The 27,673-nt window shown below is 55.0% G+C and overlaps 1 long non-coding RNA gene, 1 other non-coding gene and 1 pseudogene across 5 annotated transcripts in view; all 3 read left to right on the forward strand.

The window, feature by feature from the left end:
- Window positions 1-3: 3 nt before the first annotated feature.
- On the forward strand, window positions 4-76 carry TRNAR-UCG (transfer RNA arginine (anticodon UCG)). Its single transcript has one exon. It is a non-coding gene; the product is annotated as a tRNA-Arg (tRNA).
- Window positions 77-2,356: 2,280 nt separating this feature from the next.
- Window positions 2,357-27,673, forward strand: part of LOC146432641 (uncharacterized) — a 45,015-nt gene continuing 19,698 nt past the window's right edge. Inside the window, exons 1-5 of one of the 4 annotated variants that reach the window (XR_014854266.1) lie at window positions 2,357-2,989; window positions 3,099-3,352; window positions 4,426-4,575; window positions 10,642-10,892; window positions 20,537-20,606. This is a non-coding gene — a long non-coding RNA (uncharacterized LOC146432641). Of the gene's footprint in view, window positions 3,353-4,425; window positions 4,576-10,106; window positions 10,456-10,641; window positions 10,893-20,536; window positions 20,607-27,673 lie in introns of those variants that run through there. The other 3 variants (XR_014854264.1, XR_014854265.1, XR_014854263.1) reach the window with 3 other exon arrangements.
- LOC146432642 (uncharacterized) lies at window positions 5,042-9,765 on the forward strand (annotated as a pseudogene).

A 27,673-nucleotide genomic window follows, 5' to 3' on the forward strand; every position in this document is an offset into this window, starting at 1 on the left:
GGTGGCCGCGTGGCCTAATGGATAAGGCGTCTGACTTCGGATCAGAAGATTGCAGGTTCGAGTCCTGCCGCGGTCGCGTTCCGAGTGCATTCCGGGCGCTCGTTGTTTTGCTCCGCCACACCGCGCCGGGGTTTCCGCGGCTCCGGTACCGGGATCGCCGCAATCACGGGTCGCTTTTTGCTCGTGTGTTTAACCGAGCCCGCGGAAGGGGGCGGGGGGCGGGAAGCGGCTGCGTGCGAGCAGGCTAGGACGCCCAGGGTGGCGGAGCCAGCACGCACCGCGCTGGCCCTTGTCACCCTGAAAGCCCCGAGCGTCACGGATGGGCTGGGGATGGAGCAGTGGCTGGGGAGCCAAACATGAGCACAGGGTGTGAGATAATGGGCTGCAGGGTGCAGGCAAGAGGGTGTAGGGTGCAGGGAATGGATGTAGGGTGCAAGGAATGGATGTAGGGTGCAGGGAATGGATGTAGGGTGCAGGGAATGGATGCAGGGTGCAGGGAATGGGATGCAGGGCGCAGGACAGAGGATGCATGGTGCAAGGAAGGGGATGTAGGATGCGAGGAATGAAATTCAGGGTGCAGGATGCAGAAAATGGAATGCAGGGTACCGGGAAAAGGCCACGGGGGCAGGGAGTGGGTTGTAGGGTGCTGGGAATAGGTGCTGGGTGAAAGGAATGGGATGCCGGTTGCAGGTAGGCAAAAGGACATAGATGCTGAGAATGGGATGCAGGATGGAGGGCAGGGATAGAGGTTACTAGGAATTGGATGTAGGGTGCAAGACGAAATGTAGGGTACGAAGAATGGGCTGTGGGGTGCAGGTAAGGGCATGTAGGGTGCACGGAAGGGGATGTAGGGTGCAGGGAATGGGATGCGGGTTGCAGAGAAAAGGCCACAGGTGCAGGGGATGGGATGTAGGGTGCAGGGGATGGGATGTAGGGTGCAGGGAATGGGATGTAGGGTGCAGGGCAGGGGATGCAGGGTGCTAGGAATGGGTTGTAGGCTGACGAAGAAGGGCAATAGGAGGTGCCAAGGTCCGGGCAGGTGGGTTCAGGCTCCCTGGACCCCTCAGGAGCTGTTCTGGCCGGGACGGTGACCACGTCGGCTTTGGCGTTGCCGGGCGCTGTCCGGAGCCCTGCCGTGCCGTGCCGTGCCGTGCCGAGCCGAGCAGCCAGGTGGCGCTGCGGCCCCGCCGCTGCGGGCCGGGCCGGGCCGGGCCGGACCCTGGGGGCCGTCGGGGCTCGGACACCGCTCGGGTCCCGTCCCGCTCCCCGCTTCGCGTGTGCCACCGGGCAAGGGCACTGGGCACCGTGACCTGCCCTTCGCCCCTCCCGGCCCCTGCGCAGCTCCAAATCCCGGCTGCGCCTCATCCCCAGTGCTCCAGCCGCACATCACCCTCTCCTTGGGGGTGCGGGACTGCGAGGGATGGAGGGTGAGGAATCGCTGCCCTCCGCTCCCCGAAAAGGCAGAGCCAGCATGGGAGCGGTGTGGGATGTGAGGAACGCGCGCACACACGCAGCGCGATGCAGGGTTCTGCGGCTTTGAATGCGTTTCACGGCCCCTCGGTGCCCCCCAAAGTCCCTGCTGCCCCCCAGCCTGAGACTCGATGTGGAGGGTTGTGCTTCACCCTGTTTCAGCCAGCAGCGGGAGGCACCCGCTTTGCCTGAGCCTGCCAGGAGAGCCACCGGGGATGCCTGTCCTCGGCCACCTCCATCCCGGGGACCTGAGGTTTCCCGGTCTTTCAGCGGGAGCTTGGCGGGCGCGGGGTGCGGAGCGGGCGGCGAGAGATGCTCCAAGACTGCGGGTGCTCTGGTCGGGATGGAAGAGCCATGAGACACCCTGGAGTGAAGGGAGGAAGGGTCTGGGGATCTCCGGCTCCAGGGTGGCTCTGGGAAAGGACCCGGGTGCACTTGTTCTGCCCTCCGACGCATTGTGTAAATGCCGATTTCTCGATTTTTCTTTTATGGCGCCTTTCTTCTACTTATTTTTACCATGTTCGCAAAAGATTTAATTTAAAAAAATCCAAACTGGCTCCATAAAAAAAAAAAATCTCCTCTCTCCAAAGCGTAAATAGAAAAAAATAAATTCTCCTCTAAATGTTTCTCACGGCAGCGCTCTGGGGAGGGTTGATGACAACGAGCTCTGCTGCCTGGTCCGCAGGCAGGACCGGGCCGGGGCTGCCTGTGCCTCACCCTGGTGCAGGCAGGAAGGTTCGGCAAGGCACAGCACCACTATTTAAAAAAAAAAATCACCACTATAAGCAACTCGAAATAACCTCAAAAATCCGCCGTTTCAGCAGAGCTGGATGCAATGCATAAGTCGGAATGGGCTGTGTACCGTCTTTTTTTTTTTTTCCTTTCTCTAGGCTTTTTGGTTTTATGTCTGTCTGTAGGGGAAGCATCCCCATCCAGGTGCGCCCCGTCGGGGTCCGGTACCGGAGGTGCGAGATGCGGGTTCTCCATAGCATCTCGGAGACCCCACTCCCCGCCGGGAGCTCGATGCTGTCTGTCGGATAACGGGGCGGTGGGACTTTGTTTAACCCCGTTGCCCCCGGGGCCAGGGGTCAAGGGCTTCCTCTTTCCCCGGGACACGGCGGAGACGCCGTCGGTCACAACAGGAGGACAGCGGTGGAGAGGGACATGTGATGGCCGCAGTGTCCCCCTCTCCCCGCCGATGGCCCTCCCCGTGCGATCGGCGCGGGATCCCTCAAACCTCCATCTCTCCCCGGCATCGGGAGGCTGAGAAGGGCTCCAGATGGTTGTTTTGGGGGACCTGGGGGCGGCCAAACATCACTACGGGGTACAGGGCGATGATGAAGAGAGGCGGCCCCTGCCTTCCAGCATCCCCCGGTTCTGCTTTCCCCTCCCAGCTGGAGCAGGACGTTTTTAACGGGGTGCCGGTTTTAACAGGATGTCACCCCCTCCCTCCACAGGTAGAGGTATCTCAGCTGCCCCCCCGGAGCCAAGAAACGGGAGAAACGGGCAATTTTTATAGGTGACGTACGGGCTTACGTGGGAATCCGTGCTTTCAGCTTTTTTTCTCCTGAAATAACCCTTCCGTGAAGCTCGTACCCCCCTATTCCAGCTCGCAACCCCTTTTCCAGGCTGGGGAGGAGTCGGGAGAGAGGGAAGGAAAAGAGAAAAGAAAAGCACCCCCAACATCCCGCTCTTTCCCTGCTCGGGAAGCGAGTCCCGGAGCTCCCAAAGTGAGCGCTGAAGAGAGCGACGGGAGACAGGCGGGAGCCGGCTCCGAGGTGGAGGGGTCGGGGGTGGGATAAGAGTAGAGGAGGACCCTCCTTTTCGGGATTAAGGGAGAACCAGCGAGGGAGGGAAGCTGGCGGCACCGCAGGCATCCGAGGTAAGTCCCTCTCCTGCCCGCAGCGGTGGTACCTGAGGCAGGGCGCTGCTGCAGGGGATGCTTTGAGGGTTCAAAGGAGCCCGATCCCGGGGGGTGCCCATTCCCGGGGCTGCCCCATCCCAACCACCGGGCTCTGCGGGGCCGGGGCTGCTTTGGCGTCGGCGGCTCCTGTGGAGAACGGTGCCGGTTATCCCGGCCCGGGGGCTGCCGGTAGCCCCTGCCCCGCGCCGTGCCCGCTCCCTCGGGGCTGGGTCGGGGTCCCCCCGGGCCGAGCAGCCCACGGATCCCGCTCCCAGGCCCCGGGGCTCCTCCCGTGCGTGTCTCAATTCGCTCAGGCTTGACTTGGCAATAAGCTCTCTCAATAGGGTGACAATAGAGCCCCGGTGGGACCCGAACAAAGAATTTGAAAGTAGTTAAATTGCAGGACACGTCCATCGCCTGGGTGCTTGAATTTAAAAAAAAAAAAAAAAAAAAAAAAGGACAGAAAAAAATCAGAGAAAAGAAAAAGGAGAGAGACTTTTCTTTGGGCTGGTGAGAAAATGCTCAGGGTAAAAGTTGGTTTGGCGTCTTCATTTCAGCGACAATGGAGCAGAGCTAATTCAATAGGAAACGCGGGGATTTTTTAATGAAAAGACCGCCGGGGTTACACCGAAGTTAAGCTCTTGTGAATTAATTATTAGGGCAAATAAACTGAGAGGGGGGGAGCGCTCGGGAGGGAGTGTTGCAATTTCTTAATATTCTCCTTTTCGTGTTTAACGACAATGCCATTAGGTTTTCGACTCTGGGTGAGCAAAAGGATTTCTTACATTCCCCGGGAAGAGGAGAAGACGCGCTTTTTTTTTTTTTTTTTTAATGGTGTTAATTGCTTTTAAAATAAAATACTACAGAATTTGGCAACGAGCTCCGATTTCTGCTGGCGGTGGCATTTGGGGTTGTATTTCTTTTCGTGGCAACTCGCAGATGCAAAAAAGGAAAATAACGGGGGAATTTAAAAACACGAATGTAAAGGCGAGGCGGCGTGTTCGGCTGTTGCAGATCTCTCGGGCTCGATCGGTTTATTTTTTCCTACATAGAAAACCTGTTTGGGGATCCCTGTGTATTCATCGGGGTGACGAGAGACTCCCCAGAGCCGCTCCGGGGCATCGGCGGAGTGAATCGGAGATAAAAAATAGGAGCCAGGTTAAACGCAGGAAGGAAGAGGAGAGATCGGAAGCGAAGTAAAGGTGTGCCAGGAGGGATTGGGGTGTGGGGCAGCTGTGATTTTTTGGGGACGGCTTTTTTCGCCTCACAGCAGAGGCTGCAGGCGGTGCAGGATGTGTGGGATTCTGCAAAGGCGATAAGGAAGATAGAGACGGAGGGATGAGGAGAGGGACGCGCCGGCGGTACCTGCGTGCCCGCGCCCCGGTCTCAGCTCGCTGCGGCCGCCAGGCGCTGCGCTGCGGCTGTCGGGGCGAACCGGGCTCCGGGACTCGGCCTGCCCGTCGGGGAGGGCATGGCACGGCACGGCACGGCACGGCATGGCCCGGTACAGCTCCAGGAGGGACCCCCTTTCCAGGGCCAGGGCCGCGGCCCTGGGGCAGCCTGTGCCTCTGCTCTGCCCCACGGCCGCAGGCGTGCCTTGCTGTGCCGTGCCGTGCCATGCCATGCCATGCCATGCCATGCAGCGCCGTGTCGTGCCGTGCTGCCGTGATGTGCCAGGCCGGGCCGGGCCGGGCTGTGTCGTGCCGGGCTGTGTCGGGCCGGACCGGGCGGGCGCGGGTCCTTTCAGCATTTGGACAGCGGTGCGGGGCGGGGGAGGCGGCCGTGGGGGCTGTGGGATCTACCCGGGCCAGGGGTGGGTAGGGGGGCCGCTGCCCTTTCCCTGTCCGCCGTTGCGGGGTCCGCTCCACAAGGGGTGGGGGGCACCGTCAAGAGGTGGCTCTGGGATGCGGGAGTGGGGGGGGCCGGCCCCGCTCTCCCCCCGGAGAAGATCTCCCCGGGGCCAGGGGAAGAGCGGGGTGCCCGGCGAGGCGGTCAGGTGAGCGACGGCGGCCCCGGGGGAGTGGGAGGCAGAGGGGCTCACCGGGGGGAAGAGGGGTACACCGCCCCCCTCCCCCGCGCAGCCCCGTCCTCGGGGGGTAATTAAGGGGTGAGGCGGAGGGGCTGCGCTTTCTGCTCGGCGGAGCCTGCCAGCCACCAGCCCCCGCCGCCACCGCCGCCTTCCTCCCGTCCTCCTCCTCTCCCCCTCCCTCCCACCGCCTCCTCCCCTCCCCCTCTCCCTCCTCCTCCTCCTCTCCGCCATGGTTGGAGTGAATAGGCGGCTGCCGGGCTGACGTCAGTGCGGGCAGAGCCTGCCGGCGGCGGCAGCTCCCGGCCAGCGACCAGAGCCGGCACCGGCAGCAGCCGGGAAGACGCACGGAGCCGGGGCAGAGCCGCCTCTGCCTCCCCCGCCGGCCCGCGCCCGGGGCTGGGGGCTGCGGGGGCCACTGCTCGGCCGGGGGCAGCCCTGCCCGCCCCTCCGCCCGCCCCGGGGAGGGAATGGCCCCGCCGCCCGCTTCTCCCGGGGACCGCCGTCCTGCCCTCCGCACGGCAGCAGAGTGAGTGTCGCGGCCGGGCATCGCCGCCTCGGCGGGACGGCCCCGGGGAGGCGGGAGGGCGCGGGGGGAGAGTGTGCTCCGGGGGGACACACCGGCTGCCGGAGAGGGAGGAGGGAGGCAGGGAGAGAGGGAGGGGGGAATACGAAGTTGGGCCGGTCCCCGCCGGGAAGTTGGGCGCCTCCAGGTGCCGGCACCACGCGGGACCGGGACCGCCCCGCGCCGCTCCCTGGCCCCGGCTCACCTTTCGCGGGGCACGAGTGGGAGACACAGGAGACCTTTTGCTGCCGGGGACGCGTTTGCTGCCGCAGCTTCTCCCTGCATGCCCGGGACGCTGCAGCTCTGAAGCGGGGCCCGGGGCGGGCTGAGCCCCGACGGGACGGCGGGGAGCAGGGGCCGAGCGCTGCTGGGGGGCTGCCGAATTGCCCCCAAACCTCCCCTCTCTCCGGTTGGAGAAGCGGCACCGGACAAAACGCCTGGATGAGGCCGAGCTTCCCGGGACACCCAGGCTTTAGGCCGCGGGAGAAATCCCGGGCTCCCGAGGAAGTTCATTCTCCTGGTGCAGCGGGTGCTGCTGCTGGGCCTGCTTTTAGGGGTGATGGGGGGAGACACCGGGGCGTTCCTCTCCCCGCTCAGATTTACCCCTGAGGACCAGCAACAGGGCTACTGCTGCTCATGCCCTGATCTGCCACTGCCTTCTGATGCTGGAGGATTTATTTAATTTTTCATTTGCTGTATCCATTTCCTTTGCTTTAAAAAAAAAAAAAAAAAAAAAAGCAAAAAAAAGAGCATTTTATTTTATTTTATTACATTCTTGTTTATTATAATTTTCTTTTCTTTTTTTTCTTATTGTGGGTTTTTTTCCCCCCCATTCATTCTTCCTTTCTGCTCCCTGCCTTCCCGCGAATGCTTATTACCTTGAGGTTTGTTGTTTGGTTTTTGTGTTTTGTTTTGTTTTTTTTTTTCCCCCGTATCACCCTGGAAGTGAAACGCATTTTAGGCCTCAGCCTTAAGGAAACCCGAATCATAGCAGTGCAGGTGGCCTGAGAGTTCTGCACCTGGCCGGATCCCTTCGACGTGCCTCCACCCCCGGCCCCCGACGGGCAGCACCTTGCCCCGCCGAGCGAGGAAGGTCCGGGGCGGTCCCCACCTGGCTCCCGGCCCCGACGGCCGGAGAGAAAAGAGCAGCCGGGGGTGAGACGCCGCCGCTTTGCCTTTTCGGCGCCGGGGCTTGCTCAGAAGTGGCTTTTAATTACTAAACAAAGCGACGCGTTTCGTTCACGCCCGTCGGGAGCTGCTGCTTCTTTGCCAAGCCCCGATGGTGAGGGGAAAAGCAAAAAGAACCGAAAAACAAAAAAACCCCAAAACCGTCAACCCAAAAAAACAATTAGGAGAAGATGCAGCTCCAGGCGGCGAGGCGTGGGGGGTTACTCCAGGTTGGCTAAAAATAACTTCTCCTAATTAAAGAAAAGTGACGTCAGACGTGCAGGACGTAGAAGAGGGGAAGGCAGCGGACTCGTTACTGGGCGATCACGTTAAATAATTCAGGGGCGGCCTGGTGACCGGGCTCTTCCGAGGTGCGGCCGGCGGGGCCGCCCGTCTTGCCTGGCGCCGGGGTCACCCGAGGAGGGAGCGGGCAGCGGGGCCGTCCTGCCCGCGGGTGAGCGCGGAAAGTCCGCGGGGCCGGTGCAGCACCATGGCCAGAGCCATGCCGGCACCGCCGTCTCTCCCCGTCCCGTCGGGCCGCCCGCTGCCGTGGGGTGCTTTCTCTCGTGCAGATGAAGGAGACTCCCGCGGCCCCCGTGGGCAGCCCAGGGGAGGAGGACGCAGGCTGACTCCGGGCGATGCCACCGGAGCTCCGGAGCCCGGGCAACCCTCGCCAATCCCTCCCCAGGCTGCTCGCTGGTGCTTTGCGCCGTGCCAAGGAGCCATTTTGTACGCATCCTGCTAAAATTGCGCCAAAAAGAAAGCCCCAACGACCTCTACCCCCCAAAAAAAACCCCAACAAAATAACCAAAATTTAAAAAAAAATTCCCACAAAACCCAAAGCCTAAAAACAAACCAAAATACCCCAAGCGCAAGGTATTTTCTCCCAGGTACTGGGGCTCTGCCTATGCGGAGGCGGTCAATGCCAGAGCTCCGAGCAGAGTCAGGCATTGCCGAAAAGGAGCAGGGAAGAAAAATATTATCATATATATATTTCTGCCAAGAAAATCACCTCCTTTGACCGGCAGACAGAGGGGATCTCTTCTGTGGCCCCGAGCAGCCCGGCGAGGTGCGGTGGTTTACCCGCAGCATCCTCGCCTGAGCGACACGGAGGCCCGGGGGTTCCGCACGGCGGGCGGCAGACCTCGCACGGCGGCAGCCGGGCAGAGTTGCGGCTTAGCGAGGCTGGCTCTGCCCGGCTGGGCCCCCTCGCCGCTGCCGCAGGGACAACGGGGCTAGAGCGGGGCCGCATCGCCGCCGAAACGGCCCCGGGAGTGGGGAAGGCTGTCCGCGGCTCCCCAAGCTTCTCCCCGCCACCGGGGCGCCGCGGTGAGTAACGGGGCCTCCCCCGTGGGGGTAAAGCGAGGCCGGTCCCTGGGCCAGGCGAGCCCCCCGTGCCCGCTTGGCGCCACCGTCCCCGCAGCCCCGGGCTGCCCTCCGAGGCAGCGGGGAGGACGGGCGGCTTCCCCCGCCCCAGCCGCCAGCATTCTAGCAGCGACCACCCTAACAGCGAAACCGATAAATTAGGAGAAAATCCAAGGCCGTAAAATTAAGGAGATCCGATTGGTGGCAATTTGGTTATTTTTCTCTGTCTCCTGGATAGATTAAAATAAACGTCGGCCAAGACTCCTCCCGAGCGCCTCCGGGCCGCGGGGAAGGCGCTGAGGGGCTGGGGACGGAGAAAATATTTCTCCCCATCTTCCCCAGCCCCGTCGGGGCGGCCGGAGCACCCCCGGGCCCGTTTCTCGTTAGGCAGGAGGCGGGAGGGAGCCGGCAGCTCCCGGGAGCCAAGCAGGGGTTGTGGGCTCGCCTGGGCGCCGGGAGCAGCCCCGGCTCGCAAAGGGCTGGCAGCCCTCGTCCTTTAGCTTTTAGCCTGATTGAGCTCGTAGATTTTATTTATTTAATTTTTTAATTTTTTTTTTTTTTTTGAGGGGATGGCGGGGAGGGGGAGGGCGAAGAGAGGGAGAAATAAATAATCCGAGCGGAGCTCGCCGGGAGCCGGAGGCGGCGGGACCGGCAGGCAGCGCTCTGCCGCGGCTGCTCCCGCCGAGATCGCTTCGTTTCGCGGATCCCTCGTTTTGTAGCAGGTCACATTTTACCCTCGTCCGGCATTTAAAGAAAGAGCGAGGGATTATTCAGAAGAGGCAAGGGATTATAATTTTAATTTTTTTATTATTTTTTGTTTTTTAGTGAGGAGCAGGTCAGTTAAGCACTCCAGATAATCATATTTACCTCCTGGCATTTTAGTCTGATTATTGTTGCTGTTATGATTTGAATGTGCCGGATTCGCCACTACACGCACACCGCGTTAAGAATCTGTGCAGGAAATAGCAGAACCTGGAGGGGAAATAATTAAAACTGTGGCGAAACGGGGTGCAGAGAGGATCTGTGGGGAATCGCGGGTGCGTCCCCGGGGCACGTTTCGGGACGGGCGGGCCCCGCGTATGGCTGCGGAGAAAGGGGTCTTTCGGGCTGCCCCCAGGTGCTGAAGCCGGACGGAAAGGGCATTGCTGGGGGAGGAGAAGGTGTGAGAGAAGTGCGCTGCAAGGGGGGGGGCATGGCGATGGGAGGGAAAAATGGGAGAAGAGAGAAGGGGTCGGGAATACCAAAAGAAAATGGATGGAAAGGGAAAAGGTGGGGGGAAAGAAAAGGCCAGGGAAAGGGAGAGAGTGAAGGGGAGAGGGGAAGAGGAGAGGGAAAATGAAGAGAGGTGAAAGGAAAAGGGAGAGGGGAAAGGGAAAGGGGAAAGGGAGAGAGGGTAGCGCCGAGGACGGGGAAAGGGAAGTTAGTTGCAGGTGCAGGGCTGTGCAGGGGAGCTGCTCGCCTCTCCCCGGCCCAGCGGAGCTGCCGCGGGGGCACGTCGGGGCGGGAGGAAGCGGGGGGGCGTGGGGGGTGAGCGACCCGCGGCTCAGCCCCTCGGCACAGGCCGGGGCAGGGCGGGAGGAGGCGGCCGGTGGCGGGGCGCGGCGGAGGGCCCGGTGCCGCCCGGTGCCGAGCCGAGCCGAGCCGAGCCGAGCCGTGCCGGCCCGCCCCGTCCCATGCCGGCCGCTGCAAAGCCCATCCCGGGCTGGAAAGCGCGGGAAAGGGGGCGCCGATTTAAATGAGGGGTCGGGGATTGGCTGGGCGCGGCGTGACGTCACTTCCCAAAGGGGGCGATTACCATGCGAGGGGAGTAGAAGTTGGGCAGCGGGGCGGGAGCGCGAGTGCCGCTCGCCGGGCCGGGCCGGCGGGCTGGGCACCGAGCGCCTCGCATCGGCCCCTGCAGCCCTGCCCTGCCCGGCCCGGCCCGGCTCGGCTCAGCTCGGCACAGCCCGACCTGTCTCGGTACGGTGCGGTTCGGCTCCGAGCCCCCGCGGCAGCTCGCCGTGCTCCCGTGGCTCTGCCCCGGCTCATCTTCTCCGCTTCGTATTTATCTTTTTCTCTCTCTCTCTCTTTTTTTTTTCTTTTTTTTCTTTTTTTTCTTTTTTTTTTTTAATTTTTTTTTTATGTGTGTGTGGTTCCCGGGGGCAGCTCCTGGCCGCCCTGCCCCGGCCGTGCCCGCACCTTGGAGCGGACGGACGGACGGACGGACGGATGGCCGGCATCCCCGACGGAGGGATGTTTCTGTCTTTGGTTATCTAGCTGTATGAGTGTTGTGGAGCCATCATAAAGCTAGATAACCGAAAGTAGAAATGACTTCCAGACCTGCTCGCCCAGGGGAAGCGGCCGCACCAGGACCGGCAGTGCAGAGACGGCCCGACTCGCCGCCCTGGGGGCTCCAGGTAAGGACTGCGGTTCCGCGACCTCCCCGTCGGGCCGCTCCGGGCAGCCCGGGGCTCCGCGGCAGCAGGCGGGAGGGACGGGGACCGGGAGGCGAGCCCTGCGCCAGTTCTTCCTTCGCTAAATAAATCCGGGGTTTAATTATCGCTTAAACGCACCTCGACATTCACTCTTAGGCTGCGGGGTGTCGCGGCTCTGGGAGGATGGAGAGAGCGACCGCCCTCCCCAAATAAATCTTCCCCGCGTCCCAGCCTACGGGTCAGACCACGAAAACCCCCAGCTTCTGGATATCTTTCCTTCTCTCTCTCCCGCTCTATTTTTTCGGCTTTGGATTTGATCCTGGCCTCCCTTTGGAAGGTCAAGTTGGTGATAATGTGATCACTTTTCTTGCGTGGTGGCTGTTGCTTTTGTCCGTAGCTGCGGGGGGATGCCCGGGGAAGGGGTCCCGCTGCTGGGTGCACCCCTCCGGCATGCAGCCACCCGGCCCTGGGGCTTCTGTGGGAGCCAAGCGCTTGGCAAGGCACAAAGCCTCCCTCACCTCCGCTGCGAGCCCCAGAAGTTGAAACATAATATGTATTACAATGTCTGGCAAATAAAAAAAAAAAAAAAAAAGGTGGAAAAAGAAAAGAAAGAAAAGAAAAGCAATTGGCACATCTGCATTCCGTTCCCATGGCGACACAAAGCACCGTGCTCTCCGCCGAGCCTCCCCGGCACGTTTTCCCAGCTGGCGTGGGGCGAGCGCCCCTGGCCGGGGCCGGGGTCCCCCGGGCCCCCCGGCACCCTGGGGCAGGCTGGGAGCATCGCCACCAGCCCCTCGCCCAGCGCTGGCTGCTCGCATCCCGCAGGGATGATCCCCGCGCTGCCGCCAACCCACACGGGTCGTGACGGCTCCGGGAAGGCTGCAGAGAGAAAGCTTCCCGTGGCTGGGGTTGCGAGTGGGCTGTTAGCTGGCTCTCTGCCCCCCAGGAGATGCTGCGGGAGACGGGGAGGGCTGGGAAAGATGCTGCCGCGTTCCCTCTGCTCGGCGAGGTGGAGCGCGGGTATGCTGCCCCATCCTCTTCTCCGCAGTGGGCATCCCTTGCCGAGGGAGAGGGGAGCACCGCAGGGCCGAGCCGGCCGTGCCCAGCGGCGTGCGGGGGCGGCGAGAGGTGGGAGCCCCCCGCGCCTCGCAGGCAGGTTTTCCACCTTCCCTTGCACGGGGTAATGGCGTCAGATGCCACGTAGGCCCGCAAAGCTAAATCTGCCTGTGCACCCTTCCAGGGCCAGCAAAGCACCGCCATAACCACAGTAAAGAAAAAGGATCTCAGCCTGAATTTGGCTATACCGGGAGAAAGAAAAGTTCTGAGGAGCTGTTATTATATATTCTAATGAGAAGTCATTGGAGAAATTAAAAAGGGCAGAGAAAGACGAAGACGCCAGCACTAATTCTGCAGGAAGCCTCCCAGGGAAAAGGCTGTGTGAGTGTGAACGCTGAAAAGCATGAAGGCCTGGAATTAGACTATCATTTAGAAAGCGTTACTAATCCGAAGTTACAGCAGTAATTCCATGATTTGCTGGGTCCCACACGCAGCGCCAGAATTAAAGATACGGATTTTCTAGAAATGTAACTCAACTGTGGCACCGAGTCTCGGCAAGATCCGAATGAATCATTCATTCCAAAGGCAGCGAAAGACGTGTCATTAAGAACCAACCTCCTTCTCTCCAGCCCATCTGGAATATGTATACTCGATGCAATCCCAGAAATTGTGGAAGAGATCGGAGGTGGGGAGGAAGGAATGTAGTCCTTTCCCTCCTTTATTATGTTGGCTATTTTTAAGAAATAATTTTCCAATTATTTTCACAATATTGTGAGTGGCGCTCAATTCTTCTCCTATTTATTTTTTTCCCCCTTTCATGCACTAGCATCGAGTCAGGTGCAAACGGTTTCAGTGGAGATGCTTTAAAACTAGACTGAACAAAGCAGGAGGGAACTGAGCAAGGTGGTTGATGAATGCATTTATTCCGGAGTAATGATTTGATGGGGGATGGAGGAAAGAAACATTCAAATTCCTAATGAATGTAATTCAGGAGGAATCATTCAACCAGCATGTTAGAGAAAATCTGTTTGGTGGGAGTGTTCTGCACTGGCAGAACCCAGGAGGTATTTCTGTCCCTGGCTTTTGTAATTGCAAAAGGTGAAAATATAAAAAGAGGATCTGAGGAAAAAAAATATACACACATATAATAAATGTCTTTGTGTGTGTGTATATAAATACATATATATATATATAATTTTATGAAATAAAATGTAAGTGTGGAAATCCGTGTCTACATGAGAACTCTTACAAAGGACCGATGCAAGCTTTTTCACCTTGCTATTCAATCAGCTGGTCAGAAACCACTCTTGACTTTTACTGGTTTTTTTTTTTTGCCACAAAATCACCTCTCCTGAGCTGATTTTTCAGGTATTTTTTCAGGCCATGTGCTTGGTACACTTACCCCAGACCAGTTCTCCTGAAGGGGACTGAGACAAGGACTTAGCCATTTGGCCTTTAATGTCCGGGAGAGAGAAATTGCGGTTGAATTTTTTCTGGTGCTTTAATTCTTCATTTTTGCCCCCATTGTTGGTGTGAACCTATGGGTATCTTGAGGAGGTGTGAAGGCAGCACCCCCTCAATTAACAAGGGAGGTGGCAGTGAGTGGTGGGGGACAGTGGTATGAGAATCCCCACCTCATGTGTGTGTGGGTGGGGGCGAGGCGGCGGGTGAAGCCCCCCAGCAAATCCCTGCTTGTGACATGCCCGCTGCATTTAGAGAGTCCCTGGCAGCCCACCGACAGGTCTCTGCTTTCTGTCTTTTTTTTTAAGTGCCATAGTGGAAGGAAGGCCCCCAAGGGTCTGTCCTTGGGCCAGGGATGGATTTTGGCTAGACACACTTCCCTTTGTGGCTTTGCCTTTTGCCCTGTGAGGGTAGCTGTTAGCTGTTGGCTTTGGATGGATCTTTTCCCCTGCATAGGCAAAACCCAGAAGGGAAAGCATCTTTTTCAGCTGTGCTGAGATGAGAGCCCATGTCCCGGCATTCCTGGTTCTTTCTTTTCTCAGTGGGACTCTCCTGGTGGAGCAATAGGATGCAGCGTAGGCCAGACGTGGGTGAGGTTCCTGGAGCTGGGCTGTGATGTCTTTGTTCTTCAGGCAGAGCTGGGGATGGGCAGAGGGAGACAGAAGCAGAAGAATCGGCATGTGCCATTGGGGGATAAATGGAAGATACCGTTTGCGGGTTTCACCCCAGGGACATGATGCTCTGGGACATCGCGTGCTCCAGCTCATGGTTTCCCATCTTTTCCTAAAACTTGCCCGCCATGCAGTGGGTTTGGTTTGGGGCATCAGATGAAGGGGGTTTATACCAAATACCTGGGGAAGCCAAACTCACCCGGGCTCGAGGTCAGGTGGAGAAGGGGCTGCTCAGGCCCTGCTGTTTGAAGGAGCTGCCTTGGAAGCCAGGCCGTGTGAGCATGCACGCTTGGTTATGGATGAAATCCCATCAATGGGCATTTTTGCGGAATTGCCTGGCAATGGCAGGTTCCACACTTGAGGCTGGGCTCAGCCATTTCTTTTGTCTCTCTTGGCTCCCACCCCCTCCCTGCACCCTTGATGCAAATGGACGGTGCCTCCCTTTACCTGCTGCTCTGCCCTGGCTTTGTCCACGCAGCCAGAGAAAGGGCAGAGCCCAGGGGCTTGGAGGGTCCATCTGACCTGTGGCCATGATGGGTGCTCCTCGTACACTGGGGAGGGATCATGGCTGCCTGCTGGAAACACTCTTGTGTCTGGGTGGAGGGAAGGTGATGATTTGGCATCTGAGCAGGCACAAACACCGAGGCGCCCGGTGTGTGACGGTGCACATGCTGTTTGTGGTGTGGGTACTGCTTGTCACCCCGACACTGCTGCTGCCACATCGCAGCCCCTCAGTTGCCCTGAGACTCTGGATGTCCCCAGGGGCCACCAGCGTAAGATGGACATGTGGCTGCCCATGCTGGCTTCCCCAACACGTGGTACGGGGAGTCATCCTGTCCAGGGTGGGGATTTTGGTGTTCCGTGCCCACAAGCCTGGTCATCTTGGGAAGGTGTTTGCCGGGATCCACATCATCTTGCGCTTCTCACAATCCCTCTGTCCCTCTGGGTGCATGTGCTTGTGACCAGAGCTCGCATATGAGGCTGGGCCATCACACTGCCCACAGCCACGCTCCCGGCATCTGCAAGAGTCAGGACGAGGTTCTGGCTTTCGTGTTTTCTAATATTTATTCAGGGGCTCAGGTTTGGTTAGGAGCGTTTGCCTCGAAAGCTGAGGAGTGGGGGTAAGAAAAAGAAAATGGGGGGAGCAAAAGAACACAATCTCCGGCAGTTAGCTGTCTCTTGGAAACTCAGCTTGCTGTTCCTATAGAGGCTTTCTCTTTTCCTTCACCCTGGTCTGGCCTTAAGTACCACTTTAAGCGGGCTTTGCTCATTCACATCCAGGCTCCTTAGAGCAATTGAGCCCGCGGGGGTTTGAAAAGAAGGGACAGTCCTTCAATGGCAGGACCTTGGGCCAGGCTAATTGGTTTTGGTTCAAGGGGATACTGGATTTGTGAAAAGCCCAAAGACATCTTTCCCACGCCAAATCCCGGCTCTTCAGAGGGGGAAGTGAGGGGTGCTGGGTGGAGAAGGGAGCTGAAAGAAAGATGGTTTAGCTGAGGGACCTTCGCAAGGACCTGGACGCCCAGCAGCCTTGGCAGGGATGGGTGCAGCGGGGGGCAGAGCCCATGGTGACACAGCAGCAGAGGGATGGTGTCCTTCCTCCTCGGGGCAGGTGGACAGCGGTGGCTGGCTCCCGGTGGCACGCTGGCAGCAGTGGCCTGGTTTCATTAAAACCAGGCTTTTTCAGTGCATGCCAGACTCCCATGGAGATGCCATGAATGAAGGAAGGATGGGACATAGGTCCAGAAACCCAGATCGTGTCTGCGTGCTCGCCTGTGCAGCCGTGGGGGGAATTTGTTGAGGTCTCTTGTATCTCATTTTGATTTAGGAATTTATTTATTTTTAAACATTGACTCTCTCTGGCACCATTCCAGCAGTTCCACGACCTTTACTCTCCCCAATCCATAAAAATCACTTAATTATTGGGCTGAAAATCAAAGCTTGGAAACAAAACCAGCTTATGGGACCATCAGTTCTTGATATATTTCCTGAGAGGACATATTTCTGGGCACCTTCAGAGCAGAGCACGCAGCTTGTTGGATATGAGATATCAAGGCATTATTTATTGAGGAAGTCTTCACACTCCCTCATCTGTTATAATTAACTGATGACATTTTTTCTTAGGTTCAAAATATGGTGAAAAAGTATAATTAGCACGAAGCTGAGGCACTGCATTAAAATGTCTCCTATAGTTAATGTAGGGTAGTCGTGCTATTTATTATAGGAGGAGCTGGCTCTGACCTCTGTGTTGCCTAACACTTTTTATTGTAAAGATTCTTGAACTTTTTTTTCTTTTTGAGAACCTCTGACACTCCCATTGTTTGCTGCGGGCCCTTGAAATTCGTCCGGGGGAAGCTCTTCGACTCGAGAAATGCCTATTCTTTGTCCCTTAAATTCCTTTCAGGTTTAGCTGAATTATGAATTGTTCAGAATCGTGATTTCCCTTCGCTTGCCTCTTGGTGGGGGGGGGGGAAATTAAAATTTATTGTTTCCCTGGAATAATAATAGCACATCAGGAGCAGGGTGAAACCATGGACTCTCACCACTTTATTGCAGAGCTCTGGACCAGCCAGGGAAGGTGGGAGGGTGCTCACAGCCAACTCCATCACCCCTTTCCACCCTTAGGTCATATCCTTCCAGCACAGCCCCTTCTCCTGGGAGAAAACTCCTCAGGGTTGTGGCGCCAGGAGGAAGAAGTGTAGGGGATGTGGGTGCATTGGCCTGGGCACTGCCAGCCCCAGCAGTCCTCCTTCTCTGCCGGCCCCAGGAGAGCAGCCTTCTGCCACTGCCAGATAACATTAGTCCTGTATTTCATAGTGGCAGAAATCTGTGCCGAGGCTTGGGGCTTGAAATCTCTCTGCCCGTGCAGGATGAAGCAGGGATGGGTGCGGGGTGGAGGAAGGGGAATTTGTTACACTTGCCTACAATTGTTTTTCTTTTTGCTTATATAAACAATCTATTATTTATTAGCTATAAATAATGCATTTTTCTGTATGTTTAGAATGCACGTGATTTCTGTATATTAAAAATGTACATGGTTGAAGGCACCAAAGCAAGCGCTGGCAAGTCGGGGGGTACCTGATTTCATTTTGACCACGAGACATTATTTCAGCCTCTCCCTGCCCGTGCCCTTATGAGGCTGACGACACGGTCGCAGCCTATTTTTAGCTCACTCCCTCTTTTCCTGTCCAGAGTGGCTGCACAGCGAGGTGGAATTAAGGTTGCATGGACAGCCATAAATTGGACACTTCCTAACTTTGAAGTGCTTGACCACGCAATCTAAGCGAGGGCTCTTCAGGGCAGTATTTCTGCATGTGGCATTAGCTGCATTGGCTGGGGATGTCAAACACAGGGGTAGAGAAGCTGTAGAGCAGAAAAGACCTATCAGACTATTGAAAGTGTTCGTTTGAATAGATGGGGGAGTCAACAGAGCCTACACTTGATCTGAGCTAAATGGCCAAGAAGATGTCTCCAAGCTGAGAGGGGGGAAGCCTTTGTTCCTTCAGTCCCTGCCTTGATGTTTTCTTTGCCTTTGGTTTTCACTTGTTCCCTCTAAGGAGGTATGTGCTCCTGCTCTTGAGGAACCTTTGGCTTGCATAGTGAATTTGTGTGCTGGTAGAAGCGAGGGTGTCCCTAGGAATGTGCACACACACACACGCTCCCGTCATCGCCCCAGCAGACGTGTGCTACCAGCCAGCAGGTACTTGCTGATTGGCGTCCTTGCCTTGCCTTGCCTTGCACACTCCCTCTTTCCCATGTCACTGTCAGGAGCCATTCCACATGTTGGAGGAAAAGGAAAGGCCTTTGTGTTTTACATAGGAAGGATAATCTCTTTTTTTAGCTGCTGGAAGAATTACTCCAAAGGTGATTATATGCAAAGCACATTTATCTTTGCTTGAAATAGCACTTTTTTTGTTTTGTTTTTTTTTTTTCTTTGTTTACTGGTGGGTATCTCCATTCTGGCTCTCAGTAAGATGCATGGCTGTCTGTTTTTGAGTGGAGTGGACACCTTGAGCAAATCAGTCTGGGAAGTAAGCTGCCCTTTGTTTTACAGGTATAATGCAGTCACAGCCCCTTGCACACACCTTGTACCGATACTAGAGCACTCTCCCCCAGCTGGCAGTGTATTTGCCCTGGGTTATAATTATTTGACCTGTAGCAGTTTTGTGTTTCCAGAATTCCTGGAACCTGGGGCTGTTTCTGGATCAGCACAGGTATCTAAGTGTCCTGCATTTGGATTTCCATTGTTTGGGTTTGACTTGTGTTTCATGAGCATCTCTTTCATAACTTTCCCCCTCTCTCCTGCCTCTCAGTTCAGCAAAGGGCCTGTCTATCTGGATGCAGGCAATAAACATCTGTTCTCACCCTCACTTCTGTTAATGAGATAGAGACAGGTAAGCATCACACATACCAACTTCCCTGCTCTCAGCAACATCAAGGAAACGGTGACAAGCTATTAATGGAAAGTGATGGTCTGGGTGCTAATTAGTGCTTCCTTTTCAACTTTTACCTACATGTCTGCCGAGATGCCCATCCCATCCTCTCCTCTCTCCCTGCATCCCTTTGTTTCCAGTGCGTTCTGTGTTCACTGTGTGCACCCATGTCAAAGTCTTCTCTCTTTTATTTTTTCCCTACTGATCACTTTCTGCATCCCTTCATTTCCCCTTTTTTCCCTTTTCCCTGGCACCCTCATTCTCCTGTGGTTGTTCCAGGCAAAGAACAAGCATAATATTGTAGCTTTCTGTAGGATCAGAAAGCTTGGGAATGGGATATGTGAAGTTGGTCAGGAATTGCTCATCTTCATCACTGGGTAGCAATATTTGCTTGTGGCACTGGTTCACGGGGTCAAATTACCCTGGGGACATGAGGTCAGAGATCTATCCCCTCATCCCACAGGTAATGCTGTAGGGAGCCTCCCAGCAGCTCACAGGTCTTGATCATAGAGCAATTAGTATTTAAAGCAGATCTTCTGGTAATGCCCAGAGACCAAGCAGGACAGGCCTCCATGGTGTGAGCCTGCAAGAGATGACAGGTCCTGCCCCAGAGAGTTTGTGATCTAAACCCTAAATGGTTTTGCTGTCCACCAGCCCCGGTTAATGGCTGGTTTTTGAGATCCACCCCAATTTATGCTGCTGCAGCAACATGATTCCTGGTCTCAGCTTGGTGCCCCGTCTCTCCCGTTTCTCTTTCTTCTGGTCCCTGGGCTCTGCCTCTTCCCCAAGGACACTAATCATCCCCTCCTCACCTTTTTTGCACGGGCTGTGGGTTTCTTGCTGCCAGGCTTGTGTCCCAAGGAGCTGCCTAATCTGCCCCTGTCATTCCCAGTCACAGGCTCCGCACACACCATAGCTTTATGGGGAATGCTTGCAGGGCAGTGGGAAGAGGCAGCCATGGTTTGCACATCAGCTAATTAATTTTCATGACTGAACGATGCTGCCTGGTCTCTTGTTTATACTCCTTGCCTCTCCCCTTCTCCCCCTCCTCGCTGACACACACACAAGACGACACATCTCGTAGGAACGTCAGCATCCTTCCACAGCCTTGAGACGCGAGCGGTTATTCTGTTGGCTTGTCAAACGCGGGTTTCCCTGCTTCATGGTACACAGGGGCCCCCTGTTTCACATTTGCTGATTCTTATTAGACCCAGCGCGCCAGGGCCCTGTCTCTCCCCGCAAAGCAACGCGCCGCATCCCATCCATAAATCCAACCCTGGAACAAAGCCTCTTCTACCCTGCCCCATATTTCTACCCAGCCTGCCCGCTTTCCCCTCTCTCTCTCTCTCCCCCTCTCCCGTGCTGAAGGTTTCCTAGTGCCAGGGAGATATGATAATTCTTGTGAAGAGAGCATGAAATGCCTCTGCTCTTTGTGTCTGTTTAATTCAATGAGAATCCCAGCCCCAGATGTCATGAATGGTGGGCTTTGTGCTGGCCCTTCCTAAGCCCTAACTGCCAGCCCAGCTCTCTGTCTTTCTTGTTTCCCACCACTGGATACTGATTAACAAACTAAATTATTTTTCCTCCCTAATGATGTTTTCCCACTTTGCCCACCAGGCTGGAAGAAGCCACGGGGAGGAAAGAGTTTGTGCAAAGGATGAGATAGCCAGGGAGAAAATTAAAGAGACAGTGTTGCTCTCTGGGCTCTGGCAATGCAGGTCCACTCGGCTTTATTTCCTTATTAGAGAATGGGGTCGTGTCTGGCTGTATTTTACGTGGCTGGGTGTATTTCAGCCGAGGGATGGGCTTGAAAGCATCCACACAGCGTATGCTCTGGAGCATGCCAAGGTCTGTAACTCACTTGCAATTGTGTGTGCAAGTTTGCACGGCCCCAAATTTAAGGTCTCTTTTCCAAACGTGAGTGACATGTGGTAATTACTTGACATCCGTCCATGCATATGGGAACCTCTTTCTAATTGAGACAAATTCTCTTTTCCTTAATCAGACATGACTGAGAGTTCCTGGAGTGGGATGCCTTGGGAATGGCTGGGACGTCTCCACCTGAGCAAGGAGAGGTGAGTCCCTGGAAGTCTTGCTGAAGGATCGAGTCCAACTCATGTATGGGAGACCAGCTCTTTTACCTGATCCCTCCCTCCCTCCCACAGCCAAATTCCCAGCCAGGCTTTTGAAACGGGGCCAGTTGTTAGCTGCTGCTAGAGAAGACCAGCAGCGATAATCCAGGGAGCCTGGATGGAGCAGGAGGCAGGTGGCCAGGGCAGGATTGTGCAGAGCCACCTGCTTCTTGGAGCCCAGCAGTGCCTCCGTGCTGGGCATCAGCGAAGCTGTGTCCAGCAAACACCCTCCTGGAGCAGGAAAAGAGGATGGGTGTCAACCTTGTGAGTAGAATAGATGGTAGGGAGAGAGAGAACCTTTCAACAACAATCTAGGGGTCTGAGTTGTGCCATTGAGAGTCACTGAGAGGGGTTTGCTTTGGCATTTTGATTTAAAAAAAAAGCCCAAACAAGCGAAAAAAGAGGAGCCTCTGTGCTGGTGCTGTGGACTCCTCTCAGCTGGGACACAGGCAGAGGCAGGTCTGATGGACAGGGTACAACAGAGAGCTGGGTGTGCTCAGGAAAGCTCTACACTGGTGCAGCACTCAGCCCTGTGTTTATCAGACAATACAATATATATGTATTTATCTCTCACCATTGAGAGCTTCAGTCAGAGAGGGCCAGAGCCTTTCCTTTCCCTGTGCAGATCTGGGGGGTTGTTCAGGCTCAGCTTGCGGAGCTGCTGCTCCTGTCAGAGCCACGCCAATGCTTCTGTACCCAGCCATGGTTCCACTTTTGCTCAGCTTCGACTCAAAGGGGGAATGAACAGGGAAAAGGGAGTTGCCTGCCTGCACCCACCAAGCCCCTGCAAGCACACCCACGGCATCCAGCAAAGCACTGCCTTGCGTACGGCCTTTGCTTCCCACTGCAGTCACATCTGACCCTTATTACTTCTGCAAGGTAGAACAAGGCAGGAAAAATGGCTGTGCAGTGAGTTTCTTCATGCGCCAGGATTTATTAAGAACAATAGGGGAAATCAATCCATCTATGTAGAATACATCGCAGGCTGCAATGGGATAAAGCATTTATTCCGCTCTTGAAGGGTAGAGCTATAACTCATGGGAGGCAAAACCCTTAGTGCTCTGGAGTCCCTTCCCTTCATGTGTGCAAAGAAATGCTTTAGCCCATGGCAACCTACCAGCTATTGAATTTGTGTGGAGAATCTGCCGTCCTTCCCCTTTGCCGGCCCCTTTTTGGAAGGCGAGTCACTCATTAAAACACACCTCTGGAAAAATGAAGGGGCTGTCGGTTCGAAGGCATCTCTGCATCTCGGTTTTACTTGAAACAGAAAGGGAATAGAAATGTCTCAGTGATTTAAAAGCAACCCCCCACCAATTTTGAATGGACAGATTGTGCTTTAACCAACGCAGGATTTGCTGCAACTTTCTGCTGATGCCCAAGGACCAGGCGCTGCAATTACAGCGGAGAGGGATGGGTTGGGATGTTGTGACAAGGCGAGATGCTGTGCAGGGAGATGTGTGTTGTGCAGCTGAACACCTCCAGTGCTGACTAGATAGATGTGTGTGTATATATATAAGTACTCCCTGTGCCCAGCTCTCTACTCATGGTAGAAGGCATGCAGTGCAAAGGCTGGAGCAGTAGTTAGCAGGGGCAAAAGGTGATCAGGATTTGTTATAATCTTTCTGGGTGTGAGAGAGTGTGAAGCTTGAGGGGGGGTGGGGTGGGTGGCATTAATAGTGAGATGGTATTTTCACTAAGCCTGTTTTCACTGGGTCTAATCTATGTTGTGGGAAGAGGATCTCTTCCATAGGGCAGACCCAGTGAGGCTGGTGAGCTGTTTGGAGGGGTCTGGGCTGCCAAGGAGTGTGGGCAGTGGGAAGCAAGGCAATTGAGCAGACACGTCAGAAGGCCTTCCTCAGCAGAGATGACTTGGTAGGTAGCGTGCTGTTGGGCAGATGGGGTTAATTCTTACACCCAAATCAAAAGGCAACCGAGGGGGGAATGTTTTATTAATGAAAGCAGCCCTTTGTGAGTATTCCTCCTGAGGCACGTTCCCTCCACCCGCTGCCTTCCCCCCTGGCTGCTGTCTGGCCCCACGTCTTGCTCGGTACCTGCTCAGCTGCCACTCACCCACTGATAGGTTTCATCAAGAAACGTCTCCATATGTGTCTTAGTCCTGAACCTGGGTATGTGGGATGAGAGGAGGAGGAGGAGGATGAGGAGAAGGAGGAGGAGGAGGAGGAGGGATGAGTCCTTGGCCATGCTGGAGACAGGGGTGTGCCACAGGCAGGCCAAGCTTGGGCTGTCACAGGTTGCACATCAGCCCACTGATTGTTGCAATGGTGCTACAGGAATCACCTCTTGCTGGTACCGAAGAGCAAGAGAAACAGAGTGCAAGGTAAACTGCAGGTTGAAAGCGGGTACTTCAGCAGGCAGGGGATGAAGGGAACAGCTGAAAACTGTGTTGTGGAGGTTAGAAGTGCCTGGCCCACCCTCCAGTTCCCTTCCCATCCCACTGCCTCACTGCCTGCCAAGCAATGGGCTCAAGAGAGGAGCAGTGGATTTCTGTGCACCAGAGAGCAGACTCTCCTGGTCTTTCTTACCCTGCTGTCTCCCTGTGCCCATGTCCTTGGGGGCCCCGGACAGCTTGTTCTGTTAAAGGACAGGGCCGTGGGAGTGGCAAGGGCTGTGTGTGGAGATTATTTCTGTTGCTTTGTTAAAAATAAAACAAAAGCTGGTTTATGACAATTGATTTGGGAGAAAGAGGAAGTGGAGCTGAATTCCCAGAGCACCTTTTAGCAAGGCTCTGCATGCGCGCGCGTGTGTCGTACGCGTGTCAGAACTGAGCACCCACGGAAGGCCGGGTCGGGAAACCTCACATGGAAGCGGGGAAAAGACCCCAGTGCATGGCTGCTTCCCTGAGGGAACCCCCGCAGGGCTAATGTTTGATCTGAGACTCGGTTGTACTCCTCTGAAACCTTGGGATGTCAGGAGCTCGAAGGGAGCCTGGGATGGAAGAGGATGCTATTTGCATTTTCCTATGAATGCATCTATTTGTATAAATCTGGTGTCTCTGTGCATGCGCACACTCTCCTACGCATGCATTTGTTTGAAGAGCAACACGCTGTCCCCGTAGTGTTCTCTGCTCAGGGCCAGAACTGGTTAGTCTGAAATTCAGACTTCCTGGAGGAGCTGCAACTCCCCTCCCCGCTTCAAATCTAGCAGTGGCTATGGACATAGGAGTCCCGAGATGGTTCACCATGCGATAGCAGAGTTTCATTGTGGGGGATGAAGGCTCCCCCTTTCAAATTTGCACAGACATCAAAAGAGTCTGGAAGGTTCAAACAGATCACAACGTAATCAAAATGCCAAGCCACCGTCTGCTTCTGCCTTTGGGTTGACAAGCAGGATTAGCACCCAAGGGAAGCAGGGTGTAATAGTGTTTCACGGGCACTGTGAACAGCCCAGGAGTGTGTGGAGTACAGAAAGGTTAGCCGAAGGGCAGGTCTAGCTACAGACGTACAGTTGGGGGGCGGATTTGAAAGCAAGGAGCTGTACGCATACAACCTCCGTGGATATGTACTTTAGCAGAAGGCAGGACTCTCCTGTATACCAGTGATGTCACGCTGGAAGCAGTTTAAGCTAAACTGGAGAAAGCCAGTTTAAGAGTGGAGATGTGCACCAGTGTGGCGAGGAGCAGCAGCAGTTGACCTATAGTGCTGTCATTATAATGGTGTGGTTTTCCGTGTAGACAACCCTGGAGCGGAGCAGCTAGCCTGCCATCCCTTATGTTTCACTGTCTAGCTGAGATGTATAACATGGCCCTGCCTGCGTGCAGTTGCAATCACCCTCTGGTTCTCCACAGACTACTGGAGGAGATGCCGAATTTTCAACGTGCGTTGTGTGCCTATCGCACTGTGTGAAATAGTCCCATCATGGCTAAAGACTCATGAAATGCTTCCCAAATACTGCTTTAGTGTCAGTAATTGCTGGTCTTGTCCTGAGGGTAGCCCGAGACCAGAGATGAGGGTTCCTTGGTTGGTATTTGGTGTTGCTCATTTGGAGAACTGAGCAACACTAATGTGTCCACTGTAAAGCTCCCATGGAGTCAGAAATGTATCTGTAGCTTTGTCTGTGTTGTCTGTGTAACCATGCATTTTATAACTGATGTTGTTTTAAATTTGTGTTAAATTAAGGTTTAGGAAGCTCACTTCTTCTTTACTGATACCTCTGCAGTTTTGGTTTGGGATTTATTTTGTTTTGGCCAGGAGAAAGGCATAATTTACCCATAACACACTCTCTGATGACTGAACAGGTGACATCTTGCCTTGTACCTCTTGGAATGCTCTGTCTGTCCAGGCCGTGTCTTCCAGGGCCAGTCCAGTGCCCGGCAGCCTTCAGAACTCACTGGACATGCTGAGACAGGCGGTTGTCCATGTGGGGATTAGCCCACTCGTGTCCAAGGGGAAAGCCATGGCAAGGCCACGGCCGCCTCTGCAGCCTCAAGCAGGGCCCAGGCAACATGTGCTACCTGGTGAAGGACAAGTGTACCAAGATTTTTCCAGCCAGGAGGGCTGGGGAAAGAGCTGTAGGAGTGCTGCGCACCCAGCGCCTTGGCACTGTGAGCCGGGCCCAGGCTAAGATGGCCGCTCGCCAGTGCACTCCGGCCCACCATGGCAACTCCTTTTCTCCTGGGGCTCCCCTTTCCTGGCTGCCGCTGCTCCCGGGTGCCCACTGCCTCGGGGCTGGCGGAGGGGAGCCCGCTGGGATGGGCCAGCTGCAGGCCTGAGGCAGCATGGGCCCCGGCGGCCATTTTGCAGGAGGCGAGCGCCGCCTGTAAGATGGCCGCATGGGCATGAGGTGGGGTGCAGCGCTGCCTTGTCCTCGCCACGCTGCCTCCCTCACGCCGTCCCCTCCTTATCTTGCTAATTACCGATGAAGGCAGAACAATAACGGGAGCTGGCATGCCCCAGTTCTTTCTCTGCCACCTCCTTCCTCGGGCGGAAAATCTGCGCGCACACCTCCCCCCCACCGCCCGCCAGCCCCTCTGTGATATTAACTGAATTAACATACTTCCTAATTTGCCCTGTGTTTTTCCTGCGCCGGCTCCCAGCCGCCTCGTCATGGCTTCTCCAACTGGTGGGGAAGAAGCGAGCGCGTTCATCCCCTCTGCTCGTTTGGTTGTATGCGAAAAATCCTTAATGACATCTAAAAGGGGTGGCGGGACAATAGCCCACGCGGGGTTTGGCAGGAGACGTGCGATATTTACCCCGCTAGACCATCCTTGCTGCCTCTTTGCCGAGGGATTACGACGGCCGCCGTCCTCGCGTTCCTCCATTTATTTATTTTGCCGGTGGCGGGGGGGACGCGTTGGCACGCGGCTGCTTTGTGCGCCTTGCTTCACCTATGAAAAGGACATATTAAGGTGTTGCCATAAACCCCCGGATGACAAAGAAAGCGCCTTTCTCTTCTGCTTGTAGGCAACAATGACAGAAGCCTTTAAAACCATGAAATTTTTTTCCCCCCCGTTTGCAGAAGGCTTCCCCTAAAAGGAACTTAAATACATACCATTAATTCTAAAGCGCTGAGCTCCTGCTAACTATGCCATGCTTTTTGTTTCTGATAGTATTTGTCCATTGCAGAGAGCAAGCCAAGGATGCGGAGCCTCCCCCGCCCTCCTCCCTTTGTTTAAGTGACAAAATGTTTCTATGTTCTTGTTTAGAAAATAAACCTTTGTGGGTTTTTCAGCTTTTAGTTTTATTTTTTTCCCATTTATCATGGTGTGAAATCCAAACTCCCCTTCTTCCCAGATCTTGGGAATCCATGTTCCTCATGATCAATTTTCCCTCCTTTATCTAAAAATACAACATTATTTTATAGCATTACTCTGAAAATGCAGCAGTTATATTTTGAATTTGAGTATTCAGAGCTTCAGGATATTGCAATATTTTTTTTTATAAGCGATGAATGAAATGCAATGATTTAAGTGTGTAATGCACAATACAGATGCCATGCATTGTAAATACATTTCAGGGGCATAAAATCCAACACAGAGAGCCGGTGTTCCACGAAAGCCGGGAGTCCAAAAATAACTGTAAAAATGAATTGTCTGTCGGGACGAATCTCTCAGATCCAAGCCAATATTTGCAGGGTTACAATATACAACTGGCTTACTTATTGGCATAAATATCTCATTTTAAAATGCCGATGATAAACTGAAAAAGAGGTGAAGGAGATATTTGACTGATTACTGGATGCCATGGATTCCCTGCATTTAATTTCATACTTACATGCTATTTACTTATCCCATGTTTATGGGTATGCGCTTTAGCTTCATATAAATCTCTCCTGTCTGTCTGTCTCGCTGCGTTCTTTTCTCTTCTGCCATCCCATCTGCTTCTCATGGTCCTTCTCCTGAAACCACATCACAGGATCTGATGGGGATAATGGGAATCCGCCTCTGGTCTGTATCATAAACATGCCAACGTGGGCTATTGTGTCGGGAGCCGGCGGTCACCAGATGGTGCTTGGTTGCCCAGGGTCTGTGTCACTGGGTTTGGTCTCTCGATAAACCAACAGCTCCTTTAGCATTGTGTTTTCCCCCAAGATCTACCTACCCTGGCTGAGGAAGGTGTAAGGACCTTGGGTAATGAATCCCAAGGGATGAAATCCTTCTGGGTGCACTGGGCGCTTTGCAGCCTCAGCCATGCAGCTATGAGCTGCCCTTGCAGAGCTGAGGTTTGTTAATCCCTGTGCTTAGCCGTGTTCACCCTGTCTGCATTCCTGGAAAGGAAAATGAGCGTGGTAGTTTAGGACTGAACGCTGTCTCCATGTGAAAAGTGGTCCATGTCAACTTAAGCAGGCATCTTGCTACCTTTATGTAGTGGGCTTGGACAGGGCAGAGACATCTCTGTGATGCAGACAAAATCAAGCCATCTCCTCTTGCCTGGGCTCCCAGACAACTCTTGAGTGTCTGCAAAAGGACTGGCTTGTGCAGGTATTGAGAGATATAGATGTTATAGACAGTGACTGAAGTATGGGGCTTTCCCTGTGAAAAAATGTCCTCCAGC

This window comes from Lichenostomus cassidix, chromosome 10, assembly GCF_008360975.1.
Source record: "Lichenostomus cassidix isolate B80296 chromosome 10, HeHo_3.0, whole genome shotgun sequence".
NCBI lineage: Eukaryota > Metazoa > Chordata > Aves > Passeriformes > Meliphagidae > Lichenostomus > Lichenostomus cassidix.